Source organism: Ranitomeya variabilis, chromosome 3, assembly GCF_051348905.1.
Source record: "Ranitomeya variabilis isolate aRanVar5 chromosome 3, aRanVar5.hap1, whole genome shotgun sequence".
Lineage (NCBI taxonomy): Eukaryota > Metazoa > Chordata > Amphibia > Anura > Dendrobatidae > Ranitomeya > Ranitomeya variabilis.
Window position 1 is genome coordinate 89,584,224 of NC_135234.1, and position 24,715 is coordinate 89,608,938.

At 41.7% G+C, this 24,715-nt stretch overlaps 1 protein-coding gene and 1 long non-coding RNA gene across 2 annotated transcripts in view; both read right to left on the reverse strand.

Moving 5' to 3' along the window:
• The window catches only part of LRRC75A (leucine rich repeat containing 75A), a 444,884-nt gene that overhangs the window by 374,636 nt on the left and 45,533 nt on the right, over positions 1–24,715 (reverse strand). The gene's annotated exons all lie outside the window — the stretch shown is intronic.
• LOC143815287 (uncharacterized) overlaps positions 10,210–24,715 on the reverse strand; it is a 46,989-nt gene continuing 32,483 nt past the window's right edge. The window contains exon 3 of the long non-coding RNA XR_013223715.1: positions 10,210–10,414. This is a non-coding gene — a long non-coding RNA (uncharacterized LOC143815287). The remainder of the gene's footprint in view (positions 10,415–24,715) is intronic.

The window sequence follows — 24,715 nt, forward strand, 5'->3', positions numbered from 1 at the left end:
TCACATCAAAGAGGAAGGGGAGAAACCCCACGCGTATCCCCACACAGTATAGCTTCCTCGGGGGAAAGTCTGACTGATCCACGTAACAGCATTGTATGAATTATTGAACTTAAGCTCAGCTATCCCTTGACTAAATTTACAGCTACAATTTTGCTATTGTCTCCGAATCTCTGATACTGACTCAGCTTGAAAATTTTTTTCTCTCAGCTTGCCAGAAGCTACACTGCAGAGGCAACCCAGGAGCCCCAACAGTGAAGGCCAGCTCCTGAGACGTGCTAAATGGAGGAGCTTGTGCCTGAAGATGGGATTCACCACCATGAGAAATCATATAGACTACATAAACTTTGTGTTACTTGGCATTATGGTTAGAGCCTATGATATTGAGAAATGCTATGCATACATAGGTAGTAGCCTGGATTAATTTTGTATTGCTTTTGCTTAGCTGTACATGAAGATAAGACAGGTGCAGCAAGTATTAATCCAAATCTACTGTGTGGAATAAAAAGTCAACCATCTATTTCAGAAAATGGTGATCCTGAGAGATAATTGAGTTTGATAAGTGAGCGCACTCGTGTCTTAATGAAATATTTTCAATGTGTTTGAAAAAATGCTTGAGTCGCTCCGGCTGCAGATCTCGCGGCTGTTCGACTTCCGCAACACATGCAGGGATTGCCTATTTGTTAGACAATCCCTGCATGTGTCACAGCTGTCGAACAGTCGTGAGACATGCAGATGTAGCGACTTGAGCATTTTTTTCAAGCACGCCGAAAATACTCGATTAGGACATGAGAATGCTCAGATAACACCTTATCCAGGCATGCTTGCTCATAACGAATAACTGACCCTCGAGTGGTAACAATCCCAAGCCTGAACATGTGTAACAGTGCGTGCTTTTGTGGGAATTCATATAGTAGCAGAGTAGGTTAATACATTCTTTGTACAGCGATCTAAAATACGTTGGCACTAAATAAATAAGAGATACCATATAAATAAATGAATAGTCGAACAACAGAGATGTTTGTAGGTCTCTTTCCCTTAATGAATAAAACATGGTGAATAAATATGATATATTCTTGTATCTCTACCATTTCTTACAGTCGTCAGCCAAACATCATTGATTTTATTACATAATTAGATGTATTTTAATACAAGAAAAGAGAAGGCAAGATACACATTGTATCACGAGTACTCCACAGATAATTTATTTTCATTGAAATCCCTTGTTCCCTAGTTTGTTTGTTTTTAGAAGCAATAAATGCAAAGTACCATAGAATGTAACCTGGAGACTTTTCTTGTCAGATCTTGGGTACAGACTGTCCTCCGCAATTTACAGGCATCCGTCTTTTCTGCTTGGAGTTCTATAAAGCGGAAAGGCAACCTGGAGGTTTTCGATTAAATGAACTCTGGAGAGTTGTCAGACACTCTGGAGAGTTGTCAGACGCTCGGCGTCGAGTGCAGCATGCCGGTCATGCCATATTTCGTTTATTGGCATTCTGAGTAGCATGGACACACGCTGGTTTGATTTCTGACGGTGTTTTCTGTTATTGCATTGGTTGATGGAAGATATAAACTAGGAAAATCACATAGAAAAGAGAGAGGCTTGGAGAATACCATCCTCACACTGAAATGCACGTTAATGAGAGCAAATATCTCCAGATGACTACAGCAATGTGCACACAAGTCCACATAGGGAAAATCTACTATATCCGCCAGTTTGGAGTCGTTACTGTGAACATCTGATTCTGCTGCTATGCTGAGATCTGATCACGAATGAAGGACGGTTATTAATACATTATTTCGGTAAAGGATGTGCACAGACCGACATCTCATACACTCGTTATACTGTGCTGACCCTTGGCGTACAAGATGGAGAATAGTCTATATGAAGAGGAAACTATTAACCTGGCTGAATATGTCTCTACACCATCTTTATAAAAGAATTTCCAAAGTTTTGAACCTGCAGCATAATCTCATCTAGTCTCCATTTCAGCGCTGACTCTACAGTAGTATTCCAAATTACCAGCACAATTTATAATCTAGTAATTCATCCCGGGCGACCTGCTCAACATTTGGACAGTTCCAGCTGCCAGCAGTAGCAATGCCATTAAAAGAACATTGATAAGAAATTAACTACAAACTGTTAATATTCCACATAGCGCTCTGCCAAAGAGGAACATTGTACAGTAGTATAACTAAAAAGGATGAGCACACTAAAGAGTATGTGTACATCAGGGATGTGGAGTCGGTAAGGCCCCTTTCACACATCAGTTTTTTGTCATCAATCGCAATCCGTCGAATTTTGAAAAAAACGGATCCACCAGATCCGTTTTTTCCTCATAGACTTGTATTAGCGACGGATTGCGACAGATGGCCTCACGTTTCATCCGTCATACGTCAGATCCGTCAAAAATTGCTTGTCCGGCGGCCGGAGACAACGGACAAAGTAATGTTTTTTGTGTACGGATCCGTTGCCGTCCGTCTTTTGCTAGAATGGAAGCCTATGGCGCCGGATCCGTCAAATGACGGAATCCGGAGACAGATTCCTATTTTTTTAACTGAGCATGCTCCGATCCAATTAGCCAGATCCGCTAGTCATATCCATCCAAAAAATGGATCCGTCGCATCAGTATTTCATAATCTGCGACGGATCCCTCGAGCCAACGGATTGTGACTGACGGCAAAAAACTGATATGTGAAAGGAGCCTAAGCCAAACCACTGACTCCGACTCTGACTCCTCATTTTCCCGGACTCACGATGCCGACTTTACAGCACTGGTCGTTACTGAGCATTTACATAAAGTGCAGCACAGATTCATCTCAACTAAATGCCCAGATCCTTAGATCAGGGCCAGAACAGACATTTATAGGACATTTCATAACTTTCCAAAATTGAAATCTTATGAAAACATTCACAGCACATCCTGCATTGTGCTACTCTACCCAACCTATTATGTATTTTAGGAGTCGGTCCATTTTATACTGATTCCACCAAAATGAACTCTTAGGGCTCATTTCCACTTGCGATAAACACGTCCGTGTCTCACATGTGGAAACCAAGCTGTGGCGCCGGCACTCCAGAGCGGAGCGTGCAGCCGCATAGGAACACATGGAGCTGCACACTCCACTCCAAAGTGCCGGCGCCAGAGCTTGGTTTCCACATGCGAGACACGGACGTGTTTATCGCAAGTGGAAATGAGCCCTAACTCCACAACTCTGACTCCACAGCCCTTGTGCACATGGTGAGTATTTACAGCAGACTTTTCTGCACCAAAAAACAGTGATGGCAGAAAAAAAAGACTGCATAAAATACATGTGTTTGTGATGCGTTTTTACGTGTGATTTTGATGTATTTTTTCTTGCGTTTTTCCCATTTGAATTGACGGAAAAAACTGTAAAAGTGCTGAAAGAATTTGCAAGCTGCAGATTTAAAAGAAAATGATTTGAGGGTTCAAATCTGCAAAGAAAAGATAGGCAGCATGTGCAAGAGATTTCAGAAATGTCATTCACTTGGCTGGTTGAGTGCACTGTTTTTTTACCCTGGAAAAACATGTGGACAAATTGCTGCTTATGAACAAACTCAAAGCGTGAGAATTCGAAGTCCCTCCGAACTTGAAGTTAGTGGCTTTCAGACAATAAAATAAATTCAGCTTTCTTCCTACAGAAGCCAACTATGTAATGGGCTTGCTCAATTCAATTCAGTAACCACATTCTAAGGGTAGGTTCACATGATCGTTTTCTCCACATCCGAGAATAACTGTCAGATTATTCTGATCAGGCTTTGATCAGCATTTAATCAAAGTGCCAACACTTTTTCTTGGATGTGGAGAAGAAAAAAAAAGGTTCTCCACCTTCTCCATTTTGTCACTCCGTGAAAATCAGATCGCATTCGGATGTTACAGATGTCTGATTTGTTTTTTTCACGGACCCATAGACTTGCATTGCTTACCAAAATTTATGCTACCCTATATGAGAGATAATAAAAATTAAGTTACTATTCCTTAATGGTTCAGAAAATATCAAAATCTTTGTCAAAATTATCTCCAGAAATGACATCGTTGGATCTGACCTTTTAATTTTATAAATTGGGTGCTGCTAATTTTCATATATTTTACAGATATCAATATGGAATTAAAGAGACAGTCCACCCTGACAATCATTATGGCTCAAATGAATTACATATGAAAAAAGTCATTTTTAATCCTTCACGAGTCACGACATGACCAATTTCTGGTTTTGCGTTTTTGTTTTTTAGCCCTCTTCTTTCAAGATCAATAACATTTTTCTTTTTATTTATACAGAGCTGTATGAGGGTTTGTGTTTTGCTGGTCAAGTTATACTTTTGATTGATATTATTCATTTTATCACATAGTGTACTGGAAAATAGGAGGGGAAAATGCAAATGCAGTGAAAAAAAACCCACATTTTTTTAAATAGTTTTTTGGGAATTGTTTTTACGGTGTAAATTATGTGGCAATAATGACCTGGGAGTATGATTCTCCTCATCAGTACGATTACAAAGATACCAAACTTGTTCATTTTTTTAAATTATTTTAACGGTGTAAAAAATTGGAAATTTGAACCCCCCCAAAAATTGTTGTTTTCAGACTCTCTCCCTTCTCCATTTTCTACATGGGTTGCATACCTGGTGGATCTCATGTCCACCCGTGACCTGATCTTGCTGTGCGATATTCTCTCTTCTATTTATTCATACATTGTTTCATTGATATCTCACCAGAATTAACTTAGTATTGTAATGTGCTATCTCTATGCATTCTAGTATTGTTTCTTTACCGGTATTGATATACAGCTTAGGCCGGCGTCACACATAACGTATAAAAAAAAAATTGGTCGAGAATCGCAGAAATGTCTTCCCTGAACAGTGATCCGTATGTCATCCGTGTGCAATGCGAGGATGCGATTTTCTCGCATCTAAACATCCGTGTGACATCCATATGGCGAGATTTTCTTGCCGGCTTGCAAAATGGACATATAATGAATCCCGGGCCAGAAAATCATGAATAAATAATGTGGAAGCCTATTTATTGGCTCCACAAGTTCCATCCTACAAGCGAAAAAAATTGCACGGTCTCCAGCGCAATTTTCTTCACCAGAGAGGGAAAGCCAACGGCCGGGCTGATATTTGTAGGCTGGGAATGGATTAATACCATGGATCTTCCCAGGCTATGAATATCAGCCCGCAGCTGTATATTTAGCCTTTACTGGCTATTCTAATATGGGGACCCACCAAAAAAATGACGTAGGGTCCCCCTATATTTAATAGCCAGAAAGGCTACGCAGACAGCTGCGGGCTGATATTCAGATCCTAGGAAGGGGCCATGGGTATTGCCCCCCCCCCTGGCTAAAATACCAGCACCCAGCTGCCCCAGAAAAGGCGCATCTATAGGGGGTTAAACAGTTTACAACCAGAAGCGTGCTAATGCTATAGCCCCGACTGTAAAGTAATATGTAATGAATGAAAAGCTGCCTGCACAGCCTCCCCACCTGACTGGACATGCACTCTGTAGCATTGGAATGTTTCTGAACTTTTTCCCACGCTGCCGAGTTCACCTCAGGTCAGGCGGGGCCACTGCGCAGCCTCAGTGACTACCGCTGACGTCACTGAGCATGCGCAGACTTACAGTCTGACCTGAGGTGAATTCGGCAGCGTGGGAAAAAGTTCAGAAACATTGATGTGGAAGTTGGGATTTTATTCTCACATTTGTAAAAACACTTGGTATTATTTCTATGCATATAATCTGTTATTTTGTCTTACATTTATAGGGACAATAAAACTTTTAATTAAAAAAAGAGCAAATTTAGGTGCCAAAACATGTTCCCCTAAAACATGCCCGCTCTTACAGGCCACTCCTCTTCCACACCTCATTACCGCTATGTTTGAAATACTATGCATGCTGATGATAGAGTCACCATGCATAAAAAGTTCCTTAATCGTAGCTTTCCATGGGGTTTCTGAACGCATAGTAATGCGCCTGGAAGTTCTGCCAGTGCTTCCGGGAGTTTGGTACGTGTCCCCTTTTTACAGACATTTCAGAGGTGTTGGCAAAGACAAACTGAAAACATTACGATCTGAAGTGTGTTTTTTCCTCTACCTAGAAGGCACAATCTATATATATAATTGTCTAAAGGGTACTTCCGTCTTTCTGTCTGCAACTTCCATCACGGAAATCCCGCGTCGCTGATTGGTCTCGCCAGCTGCCTGTCATGGCTGCCGCGACCAATCAGCGACGGGCACAGTCCGATTAGTCACTCCCTACTGCCCCGCAGTCAGTGCCCGGCGCCCGCTCCATACTCCCCGCAGTCAGTGCCCGGCGCCCGCTCCATACTCCCCTCTGGTCACCGCTCACACAGGGTTAATGCCAGCGGTAATGTACCGCGCTATGCCGCGGGTAACGTTACCGCTGCTATTAACCGTGTGTCCCCAACTTTTTACTATTGATGCTGCCTATGCAGCATCAATAGTAAAAAAGATCTAATGTTAAAAATAATAAAAAAACAAAAAACCTGCTATACTCACCCTCCGTAGTCCGACGATGCGCTCGCGGCTGCCGCCATCATCCGTTCCCAGAGATGCTTTGCAAAATTACCCAGAAGACTTAGCGGTCTCACGAGACTGCTAAGTCATCTGGGTAATTTCGTAATGCATCCTGGGAATGGAAGATGGCGGCAGCCGCGCGCATAGGGACAGCTTCGCTGGATCCCAGGGGGTGAGTATATAACTATTTTTTGTTTTAATTATCTTTTTTTTAACACGGATATGTGCCCACACTGCTATATACTACGTGGGCAGTGTTACATAGTGCGTGGGCTGCGTTATATACAGCGTAGCTGCTATATACTACGTGGCCAGTGTTATATACTATGTGGGCAGTGTTATATACCGCGTGGGCAGTGTTATATACCGCGTGGGCTGCGTTATATACCACGTGGGCTGCGTTATATACCGCGTAGCTGCTATATACTACGTGGCCAGTGTTATATACTACGTGGGCAGTATTATATACCATGTGGGCAGTGTTACAGTATATACTACGTGGGCAGTATTATATACCGTGTGGGCAGTGTTATATACCGCATGGGCTGCATTATATACCGCGTGGCTGCTATATACTACGTGGCCAGTGTTAGATATTATGTGGGCTGTTTTATGTACTGCGTGGCCTGTGCTATATATTACGTGGCCACTGTTATATACTGCATGGCCAGTGTTATATACTACGTCGCCTGTGTTATATACTGCGTGGCTTCTATATACTGCGTGGGCTGTGTTATATACTATTTGGGCTGTGTTATATACTGCGTGGCCACTGTTATATATTGCGTGGCCTGTATTAACGCATCGGGTATTCTACAATATGTATGTATGTATATAGCAGCCACATAGTATATAGCACAGGCCACGTAGTATTTGCCTGCTATATACTACATGGCTCCTATATACTACGTGGCCTGTGCTATATACTATGTGGCTGCTATATATATACATACATATTCTAGAACACCCAATGCATTAGAATCGGGCCACCATCTAGTTATGTAATAAGGTCACAATAGTTGCAATGATAGCACTGCTGCTGTGATTGGGGCATTGTTGCTGTTGCAAGTGGCATGGTCACACAATTTGACTGCAAACTTTTTACGCATCCATACAGTAGAAAATAAAGACTACAAAAAAACAACAACTATATGTCACTATGTTATATTGTAAAAATACTATCACTACTCCAAATGCCTTTTATGGTGAGATACTATAAATAATTCCACTTAAAAATAACAGTAAAATACTGAATACATAATATATATAGGGTTGATAAAATTGCTCGTCCAGCACAAATTAAATCTGACAATAATCCAAGGCCAGTGCTGATGATCGGAGAAGAATTATCATGGGACCTCATGCCACAGTGGAATTTCCTATCATTTGATCCCACTCACTTTTTCTACTTGCATTTCGAGAGCAAAGCCATAAGTCCTTTCGATGGAATCCCAAAAAGACAACATTAAAGTGATGTGGGGATAGGGGACTTTTTGAGTGATAATTAAACTGACAATTTCACTTATCATCAAAGATGTGATGAGACTCCAATAACTACATGACTAATTACTATTCTAATTCTCAAAGCCAGAAATCCCTTAATAGACTGAGAAATGGCACAAACTGCATACAGCCATTCAGGTGTTTTTAATTATTTTAAATGACTTTTTAGTTTTAATGTGTCATTGAACATAGGATTAGCGTTAGGGTGGATAAGGATTGTCTCCACATTCCTTAGGAGGACATGTGATGTCCATACTGCCAATTGTACAACCTTGCTTGTCCTAAAACTACTAATTGTGCAACTTTCAAGGATTTATTTTCATGCTATAAGGACAGCCAGCTGTGAGACACTGCTGACAAGCCAAGCAAGAAAGAAAAATGTGACTTGTAAAAGGAAATCTGTCTTCTATCGAGATGCAAGAATTCTCACATAAAAGGTCATTCCCAACTTGGACATTTAAGCCAGATCCAGATTATACTCAATAAATGTCCGGTAGATCCGGGTCCAACTTCTGAGGCCTGCACTTACATGGAGAACAACCCCTGACCTGTCTGGTGAGGTAGCTGCTGGCCCAGCACATCCAGATAGAGAGTGAATCAAGTGCATGTTTTAGATTCTGTGGCTATTCCAACATTTTCCTACTTGAGAACATTTCTTTTCAGGTATAACAGCCAACTGGACTACAAAATCTAGTGTCTCTGTTGCTTTAAAGTGACCATCTGGAAACTCTCCATAGCCAACTACACTACGGCGGATGGATCATTCCTTTAAAAAACAATTTTTTATTAAGGAAACTCAATGAAAATTCTAATGTACATTATGCTCAACTATGAACAGTGCAACTCCTAAGGGGTTAGTACATGGATTCAAAAGGTGGACCCCTTTGTCATTTAACTACCTACTCAAGCCTTGCGATAGGCACAACAGTTTTGCTTGGAGTTAGCGGTATTGCCATATGGGAGGGGTGGGGTGGGGTAAATAAAATTCATTATGAGGCTTTGGCCGCTCTGGTAGTGTTGTGCGCTCTAAACTTCCCTCTAAACACTTAGTCTTATAGATAGATCCTACTGTAGTTGGCTGAGCAGAGGACAGCACTATTGATGATCTGAGGACAACGGTTCTCCAGTCTCATTGTCTAGAATTTGGACTAGGGTCCTTTTGGTCATAACACCCACAGCCTCATTCTTTGGTTGGAAGAAACTGTCCCACCTATCCTGCTGCCATTATGAAAAGGAAAAGTCATCTGGATAAAATATAATCCAGCAGAGGGGTATTGGTATTAGATGCTATTTATTAGGGTATCTAATATAATAGCAGACCATAGCGGGAGACCATATGGCTGCTATGGGACTCCTGGAAAGCCTGCACTCCTTAATGCCTGTTACTGTTTCCTTTCCTTTTAGGTGGTAAGAATTTGTGCAGGGCACCCCTCTACAGGAAATTGAATCCACAAAGCTCCTAGGAAATAACCAACGGTCATGGGGGGGGAAACAGACACTGATGTACAGGGTGGCAAGACCTCACACTACGATGTGGGGCTGAGTTTGATCTTTTCTTTATAGTTTGAAACATATAATTTCCTGAATATGAAAATCTATTGCTGCTGGTGATTCCAGAGATATGCACTAACTGGACCTAAAGCACAAGATCAAGGCAGAGGCCCTTTAAAGTACCACTTTGGTATATTTTTTAATTTCAGCATTTGATAACCATCAGTAACATATTTTCAGTGGATGCATTGAAGTACTTATCGGTCGCCTTCCAGCATTCTACCATTTCTAGCGCTGCTCTGGTCCTCACCTGCATCGTGTGACCACAGCTGGGACAAACCCACTCACTACAGAGTTTCTGCGTGGACTGGACGTCACTTTCTCAATGTAAGTCTATGATTCTCAGAAGGAGCCTCTCATAGTCTTGAATTATGAAAAGAACTGAAAGTCTGTGGTGTCGGCAGGCACGAAAAAGCTGCAGTCACATGCAGAGAACCGGGGCGGCGCTGGAAACGGCAGAAGACAGCAACTGATAAGTATTTTAATACATGCACTATACATTACTGATAACAGATAGTGACATTAGAAAAAGCAACTTTGGAATGGAGCTTTAAGAACATTATGTCACATAGTACCTCTTTTTTTTTAAAAAAAAGCTCTAAATCCAAATTTCGTCAGAAAGTAATCTGTTTATTTCATTCTGCTATTTTTAGCTGGCATTACACATTCCCAAGGGAAAAATATCTTGTTTCTTATTTTCTTCCTGGACGAGCTGCTTACAAGGATATAGTCGGTCAGCAGTTGTCATCTACGGCCACTCCTGCTATTTAATATGGCTTTCGACACTTTGCATAAAACGCTCCGACCCTAAAAAATAGGTCAGAACGAAATGTTTAGTGCAATTAATCTTTAAATGATGTCAGTATGTAAACATTTTACTATGTACATACACTTTTTATTTTTGTCGTGATGAACACCAAAATATCTTCCAGAAAAAAAAAAAGCGTCTGGGACTCCGGCAAGCTTTCCAGCACTTTAATAAATACAGTCTCCAGGGCTTGGGCTGAAGGCTGGGTCACAGAACAGATGCAGTGCAAATACATTTTACATGTATAACATTTTATGACAAAAATATATGTAATTTTGGAGTATAAGTCAGAGAAAGGCTCCTGGGACAGGGAATACAGGAATAACCAAAAGATGCGCCCACACACTGAGGCCAACGTGCAGCCAAGAACCATGCCGAGCAACGCGACTGGCAACTGACAGCAGCTAAAAGCACTTTCAGGTTAATGGCCGCGTGGTAGCGGATGCTTCACTGCATAATCATGCGTCAATTAACAATGAAAGTACTTTTAGATGCTGTTATTTGGAACAAATGCCACACAACATGGCAGTGGATCATTCTGCAGCATAATGGCCATACAGATTGAATGTCGATTTAAAGGGTTAGTCTATCTTTAGGGATATTTTTTTTTCACTTAAAGGGAACCTGTCAGCTGTTCCATGCTGCCCAAACTGCCGACAGCATGAATCAGAGCCTGACTGCGTAACTGCAGAGAACCATATACCTAGCGTCCAGCCAGGCTGATTCATGCTGCCTGTGGTTTAGGCAGCATGGATCCCTTTAAATGCATGAACTTGGGGCCATAAATCACTTTTACTTTTGTATTTCATAAACATTTTTGCACCATCTGCTTTCTATAGTGTTGCACTGTCTATTGCTTGTTGCAGAATGATTTAACTGCAAATGTGCAAATAAGTTCATTCTGATGGGAACGTTTGTATCTCTTTTACCTGTCTTTTTCTGAGCTCTTCTCAGCTGATTATATGACCACAAAAACATCGATGTAGCATGAATAGGGAAACAAGGAGCCAATAAGAGCCAAAAAATTTAATGAAACGCAATTGCAAACAAATTTTTTTAGCCCCAAATATATGCAAATATATGCAATTAACGGCTAATTCTTACACGATTAGATTAATATTACACAGCAGGGAAATAAGCAAGTTTACAACTGACATGCTTTTTACTCCTGTCAATCTCCTGCTATGAGAACTTTTGTCTTACTTTATTAAAAGGAATCTGTCAGTCGGGATCAACACTCCTAAGTCGCCTACATGGAGGTCATATTAAGCTGAATAAAATTATTCCTTGATATCTGCGATCCAGTGTCTTATTTCCAGAGTAATCCACGTTTGTCCTAAAGAAGCACTCCTCCCAAGTCTTTAACCTCCCAATATATTGCAGTCATCATATTATATATCTCTGTGCACTTACAATTGCTGATTTTGCCTTTCTATCCAGTTAATTACTCTTTTTGCTCTACTTTATGTAGAAACAGGAAGTCTCTTTTCCCTGCATTTATCATTCCCCTCTAAAACTCCTGACCTAGCTGCTACATCATCCCCCCTGCCACTGACTTTTGTAGTGACTCATGACTTGTGCAGAGAAATTGAGTTTCTATATAGAACTAAGAAGGATTCAGCTAGTCAGTTTTTAATCATGTGCTGTCATAGACCTAATGGAAAAGAGAAGAATTAGCTGGGTAGAAAGGCAAAATGAGCAATTTAAGTACATAGTGCATAATCATATGATGATTGTGATATATTAAAAGGATAGAAATCTTGATGAGAGGAGTGTTTATTTAATACTTTAATGAGCTGTTAAGGTCTATGGGTTAAGCATAGCTCTCCCTGAGACTCTGCTTTCCAAGTTTATTTTAAATGAAATGAGATGTTACCAGTGTGAGACATGTAATGACCGACAGTCTCCTTCCCTGATCTACATGTCTCGTACTTTTAACGCACCTTTTCATTTAAAATCATCTCTGGAGGCAGATTCTCAGGAAGATCAGTGTCCAGCTCAGGGATCTTATCTGCTAATTTATATATTAGGAAAAACATGGATTTCTCTCAAGTAAGACATTGGATCACAGATATCAAGCTTTTACTCAACCTTCTATGACTTGCATGCCAATTTAGATGTTGGCAAAGAGACCGACCACCAGAGTGGTCAAGCACAACATTCAAGGCTGGGATCTGACAGTTAACTCCTGAGATCCCAGTAATCTCTCTCCAGGTAATTTCTATAGGGAGGTTTGACAGTACTGCTCACCTTCCCCTTCTTGTTTTGACCTGGAGCTGCTGTTATCAGTCTTGCAAATTCATAAGTGTGTTATCCCCATCCATCGGCTGCTTGAGCAGTTCATCACTGCTCATTTTCCCCATGCTGAGCCCATGTCTAAAGAGACTTATTTCTATATGTAAATGTACAGATAAGAGCTTAGACATTAGAACAAGAACAATGGAAAACACACTATCACATTCAGATTAGCAGCGGTATGGTGCTCAAGGAGGAGCGTCTGCCTCCCCAGTAACAAGGAAGCCAGGAGGCTGGGAGCAGACCTGAAGTGCTCTAGTGAAGACATATTAAGACAAACCCTTTAAGTGAAAATAAAAATAGTCCCAAAAGTGGGCAAACCTCTCTGAGCTAAGATTGTCACTCTCGACTTTGTTCAAAGTGGGTATGGCATAGGCACAGTGATTGGGAGGATCTCATAAGCCATAAATTGACAAATCATCGTGGATATCAACACACGCTATAAATTCCAAACAATTCGAAAAATCCAAGGTTGAAAAGGGATATAGTATCTACATTTTTACAGTCCTTCAATGCAGTTACGCAAAATAAACGGGATGGTCTACAGATCCATAAAGTGAAAAGTTTCAAATGTTTGCACATTGAGGGAATTGTATACAGTCTATAGATGTCAGGCCTAATAAAGCTAGTACATCTTACTACATTTACAGGTGTTCACACACCTAACTTGTCTATTGGGTTGCTCCAAATGTTATATGTTGAATCTTCATAAGTTTTCCCCAAATTCACCCATCAGCATGGGCTTCTGAATCTATGCATCTTATGACACTGTTGATAACTCACCACCACAATGTCTTATCTCGGTGACCATTATACAAGTTCACATTTCAGAAACCGTATAAGCTTTGTTCTGAATATCCACATCTCTTTGATTGCATCTAATTTAAAAGCCTTTATCAGTATCTTTTTTTTTTTTGCAGCTGAACACTGAACTTTTGTAAGAAATCTCATATCCTCGTTTTTGAAGATGAAGAGCTTCCTGGGAGGATGGAGAGCACTTACAATCACTGGAAGCCTTTAAAAACCTCTGTGTGAAGATGTTCAATTCATGGTGATAGAACACATGAAAGAGCCTAAAGTAAGAAATGCAAGACTGTAGTACACACAATTAATTACAATTAGGCACAGGATATTGGGCAGGGAAATTTCAATAAGAATTCAGTTACATTCAGGAATGGGACAAGATATTGAAAAGACGGGAACAGCTATATAACACAACCATGTAGCATAGAATAGTTATATGGTGCCCGTCAAAATTGATAGGCTCATACAGCACCATGGTAAGGAATAGAAATTGATTACATGCTAAAAAAAAATGGTAGTATATTATAAGGCTATTTTCGCCTTGGAAGGCTTTGATGTACTGTAGGAAATGCAATAGCCAACAACATTGGGTGCAACCCAACCTTCCTTGGAATAACGTATTGCACGGTCCTCGAGTCCCAGCAAAGTGTCAAAGTTCTGTTGCACATGGAGGTACATGCCACTTCGCGCAAGTGCCTTTTATTGAATCACGTGCCTCGCACTTCAAGCAATCATCAAGACTGATGTGGAAAACGCCGGTCTTGATGAAACGGGGCCATCAAGTCATTTAATGAGAACCGTAACCATCAAGCCTCCTACGCCACCACTGTGTGAAAGACAAAGAAGGCATCTGTTTAATTGAAGCATTCTATGAGCTCTCCTAAAAGGGGAACCCAGCAGTCTATTCTTGGGGTACATCTACATGGAAAAATTCTGAAAAGAAATAAACAGTAACAAATCCAAAAAAGTTAATAGCAAAGTTATAACAGATTTTGCAGTGGATTTGCTGCGGATTTCACCCCAAGAACCGACAAATATGAAATCCTCTATGAAAATATGCAGGTCATTTTTCGAACAATCCTGCTCACACTCACATTTTCATGCAGACGCTGGATCCCGGAGAAGATGGCGGTAGGTGAGTATATTAAAACACTCATACTACATTCCATGCATGTATGCACACATAACGAAAAAAAAATATTCATGGGATTGCACCTTTAAGCAGGTATATGGAGAATGTGAATAGGACTTGTATGACGTAACAGGACTTGGCTATATCAGGGGCACTTATCAGTAAATGCTAGTATCTGATACATATTATGGTTACAGCATGTAAAGGTGATTGATCTATGGCGATTTTAGATTGATCAATGGCACAAAATGTTTTTCCACCAATGTTACTCCATGTATCATATTTCTCTCAATATACAAATCTGATGTACAATACATGCGTGGAAATTCATCTGTACAATTAGTTCTGGGAATGGTCCACATATAAGGTCTTTTCTTTTAAATATATGAGACTACACATTATGCCCCTACTATTGGGAAGACTTTTTTTTATATGCAAATGATGATTCATTTAGCTTTCACCACTGAGGAAAAGCTACAGCACAGGTCACCTTGGATGATGTCCAATTTAGTCACTGCCAGCTTTCCTTGGGCAGGAGACCAGCCACTTTGATCTATAAAACCACCAACAGTGACCTGTCAGCATGCACTTCTATTTTTATATGCTGTGCTTATACAATCAAGCCTCACAGCCAAGAACCCTTCTAATCTGCACCACAGCGACAACGTGATAAAAATTGTTGGCACAGATCTTGAAAATATGCCAACAATGTTAAAAGGGAACCTCCAAGAATAATAGATTAAAAAAAGGTAAAAATCTTCATATATTTTCATGGGGTCAGATGTCTGTTTTTAGGCCTATTTCACATGTCCTGATATTTGCGGTACCGGAAGAACCAGTACCGGAGATATCCGTGTCCCTGTGTGTAATATTTGTGGCACACTTGTGGCAACCACACGCACTGGCACCAGGAAAACAGCAGTAAAGTTAGCGCTGTTTCCTGACAGTTGAGGGCTGCAATACTAAGCTGTCAGCTTCAGCAAGGCTGGCTATCAAAAAAAAAGGGGTCCCCAAGCTTTTTTTTTAATTATTTAATTAAATAACAAATAAAAGCACAGCCTGGACCCCCCTCATTTTTGACAGCCAGTCTTGCTAAAGCAGACAGCTGGGAGCTGGTATTCTCAGGCTGGTAAGGGGCCATGGATATTGACCCCCTCAGCCTAAAAATAGAAGCCCGCAGCCACCCAGAAAAAAAGCACATCTATTAGATGGGACAATTCTGGTGCTTTGCCCGGCTCTTCCTGCTTGACCTGTAGCAGTCGTAAGTGGGGTAAAATCTGTGGGGTTGATTTCAGCTTTGTATTGTATGTCGACATCAAACACACAGGTTAATAATGGAGAGGCGTCTATAAGACATCTATCCATTACTGATGCTATAGTTGTATTGTAAATAGACACAGCCAGAATAAAGTCTGTTATTTGAAATAAAACAAAACACACTTGTCCATTTATTATTTAATTAATCAAAAAAAATAATCATGGAGACCCCTCTATTCTTCATAACCAGCCTTGATAACGCTGACAGCTGAGTTTTGCAGCCCCCAGCTGTCAGTTTTGCCTGGCTGGTTATAGAAAATACTGGGGAACACATGCTGGATTTTTAATTTATTTATAGCACAGGTGGCCAGTGATGAATACTCCCAACAGCCGTCACCTGCTCTCACTGTTATTAGAGGCAGCAGGTGTAGGCTGATGGGAGTAATAGTCCCATCAGCTGCCGCCTGCTGTCGATGTTATCAGTTGAATATAACTCTCCTCATTCTCCCCTGCTTGCACTGATCAGGGGAGAATGATGAGAGCCGTCCTCAGCACCCCACACTGGGGAACAGCGCTAACTGTATCGCTGCTTCTCAGGTGCCGATGAATGTGGTACTGATGCGGCACATGGGTGGCACACGGTTGCCACAAATATTAAACACATAGCCACGGATATCTCCGGTAAGTGTCACATGGATGACATCCCTGTGTGTCAACCATGTGCAGGACATTTTGCGGCCCACGCTGCTGTTAAAAAATGGACATGTCAGCATATTTTGCCCATGGACACAAGGTCCGTGGAAACACACTAACATGTGCGCAGAAAGTGAATGCGTCTATGTGTGTAATTGTCTCCTGTACGTGTGAAAACGGTCACCACACGTACATGACATAGACTTTTGAAAGAATTCTAAGGGTACTGTCTCACAGTGGCACTTTGGTCGCTATGACGGCACGATCTGTGACGTTCCAGCATCGCTTGATTATCGCTCCAGCATCGTAGACTGCGGTCACACTTCGCAATGCACGGCGCTGGAGCGATAATTTTATGACGTATTTGCGATGTAGAAGCCATTGGTTACTGTGCGCACATCGTATACAACCTTTGTTACACGATGCGATCATGCCGCCACAGCGGGACACTTGACGACGAAAGAAAGTTTCAAACGATCTGCTACGACGTACGATTCTCAGCGGGGTCCCTGATCGCAGTAGCGTGTCAGACACAGCGAGATCGTAAGTATATCGCTGGAACGTCACGGATCGTACCGTCGTAGCGACCAAAGTGCCACTGTGAGACAGCACCCTTACAGTGAGACCTGCAAACATAGATTAGAGGGAACACTGATAGCAAGAACCAACTGACAATCAATGAAACACTAAAAAACAAATAATGTTTAAAAGGTTTTCTGTTTTTACAAAACCCCTTTCCAAAACTGCAGTTTATTTTAGAAAGCACAAATCTTTCTACTGACCCTCCCCAAGTCAAGCACCGAGACTCTGCCACTGCTCTCAGTTCTGTAATTGTCTACAGCGCTGATAACATGTTGACAGCGCTGCAGTCAATCAGTAAGCTTAGACACTCATGTTGTCTACACAGTGCTGCATAATTCTCTAATTGGCTGCAATGTGAACAACATGACGTCAGCGCTGTAGATAATTACAGACACTGGGAGGAGCAGCAGAGACTCAGGGTATGTGCCCACGGTCAGGAATCGGCAGCGCTTTGAATGCAGCACATGTTCGCTGCGTCCAAAGTGCTTCCGTCTATTGAATGCAGGTGATTCCGCATGTGTTCAATGAACCGTGCAGAATCACCATGTCCAATACACTGTACTGGTGTATCTGTATCTTGAAAGACGCTCCGCATGTCGGTCTCTGAGGGTGATGAAATCCCATCCACTATGCTGTAACATCTGGACGCTGCAGATTTACGCAGCGTCCAACCCGCAGCGTTTACTGACCGTGGGAACATACCCTCATGGTTGGACCCGGGGAAGGTTTCTTAAACCAACTGAAATTTTGTAAAGGGGGTTTCCGAAAACCCTTATAAAGATGTCCATTAAAAATGGAAGTGCCTTGTATAGCTATTGTGCAGTCTCTGTAACTACATTAAGTTGTGGCTCTCATTGAGTGAGCATCTGCAGGTCAGCATTGCAGCACTGCCACAACACACATGCTCAATCCAGCAAATAATGGGCCAGCTGGTATACTACCATTAAAGTGTGGAAGGAGGGCCATAAGCCATCTGAGAAGCCAGTACACAGCATTATGGGAAATGTATTATCTCAGTGGCCAGAATATTGGCGCAGCAAATGCTTGGATGGATTCAGAATTATTTGGAAATTCACAAAAATGAGCAAATTCAAAATGGCAGGACTAAGATAATAAAACAGTATTCTGACCAGTATGAAGATATACTAAGGCCCGAATCATTAACCCCTTAATGGCTGGAGGTATTTTCGTTTTTGTTTTTAGCTCTACTTCTCAGAGCCATAAAGGCGTAGCGGCAACCAAAAAAATATAATTCTGACGTTTTAAATTTTTTTTCTCAATACGCCGTTTAACGATCGGGTTAATTATTTTTTTATATTGATAGATTGGTCGATTCTGAACTTCAGCGATACCAAATATGTGTATGATTGATTTTTTATTTTATTTTGAATGGAACAAAAAGGAGATGATTTCAACTGTTATATTTTTTTAATTTTTTAATCATTGAAAACTTTTTTTTTACTTTTTGCATACTTTAATAGTCTCTATTGGAGGCTAGAAGCTGCTGTTGCCTGATCGCCTCTGCTACACATAGGCGATAATCAGATATGTGTAGCAGAAATGCTCTCTTGCTATAGCAATCCGGCTATAACAACCACAGAGGTCTGCTAGAGACCCCAGGTTGCCATGCCAGCCCATCGGTGACCCATGATCACGTGACAGTGTCTCTGACAGGCGGGATTTCCGGTGTGCTTTTGGTAAGAGATTGACAGAGGCATTTAACAGGTCACTCAAAGGGAGGGATTCCGACGTGGGTGTATTATTATCCCCAACTTCGGAAAGGGTTTAGGCTGTGTGCACACGTTCAGGATTCTTCGCGTTTTTTTCACTATAAAAACGCTTAAAAAACGCATACATGTGCATCCCATCATTTATAATGCATTCCGCAATTTTTGTGCATATGTTGTGTTTTTTTTCCGTGAAAAAAACGCATCGTGGAAAAAAACGCAGCATGTTCATGAATTTTGTGGATTTCCCACTATATTATTGCATCCCAGAACCTCTGGAAAAAAAACCCAAAAATCCGCAATAAAAACGAGCAAAAAAACACGAGAAATGCACAAAAAAAAAACGCATGCAGATTTCTTGCAGAAAATGTCCGGTTCTGTTCAGGAAATTTCTGCAAGAAATCCTGACGTGTGCACATAGCCTTTAGGCTGTGTGCACACGTAGCAGATTTTTCGCGTTTTTCTCGGTTTTTCGCTATAAAACCGCGAAAAAAATGCTCACATTAAAGGGAACCTGTCACCCCCCCCCCCAGGCATTTTTAACTAAAAGAACCACCTTGTGCAGCAGTAATGCTGCATTCTGACAAGGTGGCTCTTTTAGTTCTGGGTGCTGTAATTGCCGAAATAATCAGTTTTGTTATTTGTCCAAAATACCTTGTCTTCAGTCAAGGAGGCAGGCCTTTCCCCCCTGCTGCAGACGCCACACAGCCGTCAGTCATGTCTTCTTGGCGCCGGGCGCCGCCTCCTCACCACTGTTTTGAAATCTGCCGGCGCCTGTGCTCTTTTCTTCTGCTTTGGGCAGGCGCAGTGAGCGCTGCCCGTCTTTCCTCATATGCAGTCTAGCTGACTGCGCCTGTGTGGCCGCCCTGCCTGTGAATCCCAGCCCCACAGTGACTTATGATTTATTCACACTGTGGGGCTGGGATTCACAGGCAGGGCGGCCGCACAGGCGCAGTCACCGAGCATTACTGCTGCACAAGGTGGCTCTTTTATTTAAAAACGCCTGGGGGGGTGACAGGTTCCCTTTAAGCATCCTATTTAATAGAATGCAATCTGCATTTTTTGTGCACATGCTGCGTTGTTTTCCTGAGCGGAATCGCATTCCAGAAAAAAACGCAGCATGTTCATTAAATTTGCGGAATCGTGGGGATTCCACACACCTAGGAATGCATTGATCTGCTTACTTCCCACAAATCTGCGGGAAGTAAGCAGATCATGTGCGGTTGGTACCCAGGGTGGAGGAGAGAAGACTCTCCTCCACGGACTGGGCACCATATAATTGTTAAAAAAAAAAATTAAAAAAAGAATTAAAATAAAAAATACTCACCTTCTGAAGGCCCCGGAGTCTTCCCGCCTCTCAGCGGTGCATGCTACCGCTTCCGTTCCCAGGGATGCTGTGTGTGAAGGACCTGCGATGACGTCGCAGTCACGTGACCGCGACATCATCGCAGTCACGTGACCGTGACGTCATCGCAGATCCTTCACACACAGCATCTATAGGAACGGAAGCCGCTGAGGAGATCGGCTGCCTTTGGAAGGTGAGAATAACCATTTTTTTTTAACTTTTTTTTATTATTTTTAACATTCTATCTTTTACTATTGATGCTGCATAGGCAGCAGCAATAGTAAAAGGTTGGTCACACTAGTGTTTAGCGGGAAAACACATGCCAATTCCGCATGCGATATACCCGCGGCAGGAGTTGCAGAATTGCCGCGGAAATTACCGCGGCAATTCTGCAACGTGTGCACTTAGCCTAAAGGTGTTGTCCAGCCTTAGACTACAAGTCTACAATCATTCTTTCTGACTGCAGACTTGTGAATTCTCACATCCAGCCCAGTGCACAGTGATGATTCTCCAGTGCCGACACTGGGAGCTGTGGGCACGTGACTGTAAGGCTGCCGTCACACTATCAGTATTTGGTCAGTATTTTACATCAGTATTTGTAAGCCAAAACCAGGAGTGGAACAATTAGAGGAAAAGTGTAATAGAAACCCATCACCACTTCTGGATTTATCACCCACTCCTGGTTTTGGCTTACAAACACTGATGTAAAATACTGACCACATACTGCTAGTGTGACGGCAGCCTAAGTATGTGATTCGAATAAATGCGGTCACTAGACTAGACGAGCGCAGCCTCACTTAATGCAAGTGTATTGAGCATGGCCGAATACAGTCTAGTGGGCATGTGGCCAGAAGTATGCAACTGAATACTTGCGGTCATAAGACTGCAGCCGAAGAGAATCTTCACAGTGCACAGTGCATGCGATGTGAGGACTCACAAGTCTGCCGTCACTTAGTCACTTTAAGATAGGCGTTTCGTACACCATTCTCAATGAGGAAAGTGCAGGAATAAGATGCACGTCGCTTAATGAATTCAGCACATCTTGCAAGTGGCATGTACTGTCTGAGACTGGAGTAACGTTCCCGGTGTAAGAAACACCACCCCTTTTGATGAATTTGACAGGTCGGCGTACCCATGCACCACCCTGGCTCCTCCCCAGCTCCACCCATTTTGGCAGCGTTGTCCGTATCTGATTCTGAAAGTTATACAATGTTTGTGCAATTTCACATTGTGAAAACTTTTTACAACTTTTCAAAGTGTTTTTCATTAGAATTGGAGTAAACACTTTGATGACTAGGGGCTTAATAATTTATCAGCATCTATTATACCCGGGCAACTGGTCATTGCCCTAGACACGATCTGCACCATCACACAGAGTGACGCATTTTCGACTTTACACCTTTTTTAGAGAAGTAATTATTATGCAGCCTTCACAAAGCAGACATTGCATCCAAACATTCATCCGGTGTACTGATCTATTAATAATCTAGTTCTGAAATATTATTGTACACTGTGGTGTCAGCAGAATAAATAATTGTGTCTCCTCAAACCCATCAAATGCATATGTCAGGATAAGACTTCTTATTGTTTGCATCTTCCCATCTTACCTAGAAAATATGGAGCCGAGGCGAAGCTGATTTTGCCAAGGCAGCAGAGTTCAGTCTGTAATCTAGCACAACTTTCCCTATTATCTTTATAAAGAGAAAAAAAAAGAGACAATTTTTTTCAATACATGGTCACGTCCTATTTATGGGATGTAAAATCTCCTGATGTACACACCAAACAAGTCCATAGGGCCCTACTGCCAGAGATAATACAGCCTCCTACACAAAATGGACCAGGCCAACCCATAATCCAACAATGGCAAGAGTTTGCCGAAAAATTCTCAATGGAGCAAGATAACCTTCCTTACGACCTCTCCGTATAATGTTCTGCAGGCCGTTACATTAGTTTTACCACTCCAATCCAGTGATTGTCACCCAAGCAGACAAAACACATGGGCACCAAGCAAACAGCAGCGGGCACCGTCACCTTTCTCTTGTGCGTTAATGTCATTGGTGGCTCACTGAAATGCACCTGCTTATAGGAAATTGAAGGATAAGACAATAATTCACTTTATCCTTGAACCAGCCATAAGTAGAGCAAACACAGCTACCTCAAGCGCGGAGCAATAATTTTATACATCAATGCGGCCATAGGATTAGCGTATAGATATATGGGGAGGATTACAATGTGGAATGAATGTTTGATTCTTATCATTCAGAGACCTGATCAGGCACCTTCCTATCACCTACATATTTTTCTTTTCATCGATCCTACAAAAGCTCTTTCCAAAATTAAAATATTGGTTTGTGTTTCCTTGTGGAAGATGGACACAAAGGTCTCAATGAACATCTGTGCTTTAATAAGTAATCATAAATGGGTTTTCCAGAAATATGGTATTGATGATCTTCTCTTAGGATAGGTCATCAATATCAGATTGGTGTGGGCCCTAAACTCCTCACCAACTGATCAGCAGGACACATGGTGCCCACTGTGAAGGGAGCCGGGACTCCACAGCTCCATACACTGGGTAGCGACATTTCTTGGGTACTGCAGCTCAGCTTTTATTTAAGGGTTCACCAGAACTTTAACATTATGGCCTTAGGATAGGTCATCAATGTCTGATTGGTGGGGGTACAACACCCGGCGCCCCCACCGATCAGCTGTTACCGATGTTAGCGGCGTCCAGAACTGCTCAGCTGCAGACTGTATAGTGTCTGTGGCCGGGAATTACACTTCTGCCATCTATTAGAATTGGTAGGGGGTAGATGTGCAGTACCCGGCCTAGGCCCCCATTCACGCGCCGGAGCTGTGCAGCTCTGCAACTGAGTAGTTCCAGCGGCCGTCAACACGGGGAACAGCTGATCACATCCACCAATCAGACATTGATAATCTATCCTAAAACTAGATCATCAATGTTACAGTCCCGGACAACCCCTTTAAGGTGAACTGAAGCCGAGTTACAGAACAGCAGAGCAGCCACTACTCAGCGGAAGGAGCTAGGCTGTTCTCTGTACACTGCGCACTTCTGTCCACCGCAGGACCTGTTAACAACTGATTGGTAGGGGTGCCAGGTGTCAGACGCCACTGATCTGAGACTGACCAATACTAAGGATAGACTTTTCCTGACACACATTTCTGGAGATGGCACACGACAGTTGATAGTAGAGTCGAGTTCACACACCTCTCAATGAATTTGGCACATCTTACTGCAGCACTCCCTTCAATAGGAATGACTTACAGAACGCAGGTCTTACTGTGTCGGAGCCGAAGAGCTTGATCATGAGCAAAAATGTTTAAAATCAGTTTTGCTGGAGGCTGCTTTGCAATTAGCCATTAAATTTGACACATCTTTAAAACTAATACTTTCATATACAGATGGTTCTCTATTTTTACAACATCTCCCTATTTAAAAAGAAACTATTATCATAAAATAACCATTTGATTAAAATAGGTTTTTGTGCTGAATGTATTTTTTATAGTTTTTGCCAATGTTCTTTTTTTACATATCACAATCTGTAGTAAAATTACCAAAGAGAAATCTTGCATTTTTTACACTGGCCAATGGGGCTCTATAAGCCTCATACTTTCTTTTGTTTCAGGAAATAACATCTGTACATAGCTACAAAGGTCAGATCCTGACCCTGTCTCTTGGTAATACCTACAGTATCTGTAATAAACATCTAATGACTGGGAGGGGGCAGCGTCAGCTGTGACATCATTATTATGATGGGTGGATTCTTGGTTATCAGATGTGTATAGAGGAGTTACGCGTCATTGTAATCGTGCCTCCACTGATGAGAAAACTCCTGGAAACTCTGTATGAAAGGACAGGAAGTAGGAGTCTAAAAATGTCCCAGTGGCCACTGTGAAAACTGTAAGATTATTTATTTAATTTTATATTAATAAAGATAGTGATATTAAAAAAAGATAAACATTGGCAAAATAAAAACTAAAATAAAATACATATAACACAAAACTCTCATATAGGCAAGATGTCATTTTCAGATTATAGCTTATTTTTAAGTAAAAATTATGACTTCTTGCCCGGCTAACAATGCCAAAAAGTGACAGACGTTTGCACAATAGTGACTTGTGCCCAAATGATAAGGTCATAAAACGAATGAATAGATCTTGATAAATGCCGCCAAAAGTATATTGAACATTTTACAATTTTTCACGTAGTGATTTAGTGTCTATGTGTCATATTTACCTGCTATTATTCTTGGTGCTTGACTCAGCTCCATTAGTGTAAAGCTGTGAGGTGAGACTAGAGATTAGCTATAGTGCCTACAGAGAGTGTACTGAGACATTCCCTTTTTCCTCAATGGTTAAGGTGGCTGTTTTGTCCCCCCCTTACAATGTATAAACACAAGTCTATCCCCAGTTGGCCATGATGTCTGTATGGAGACCTGATTTTCTA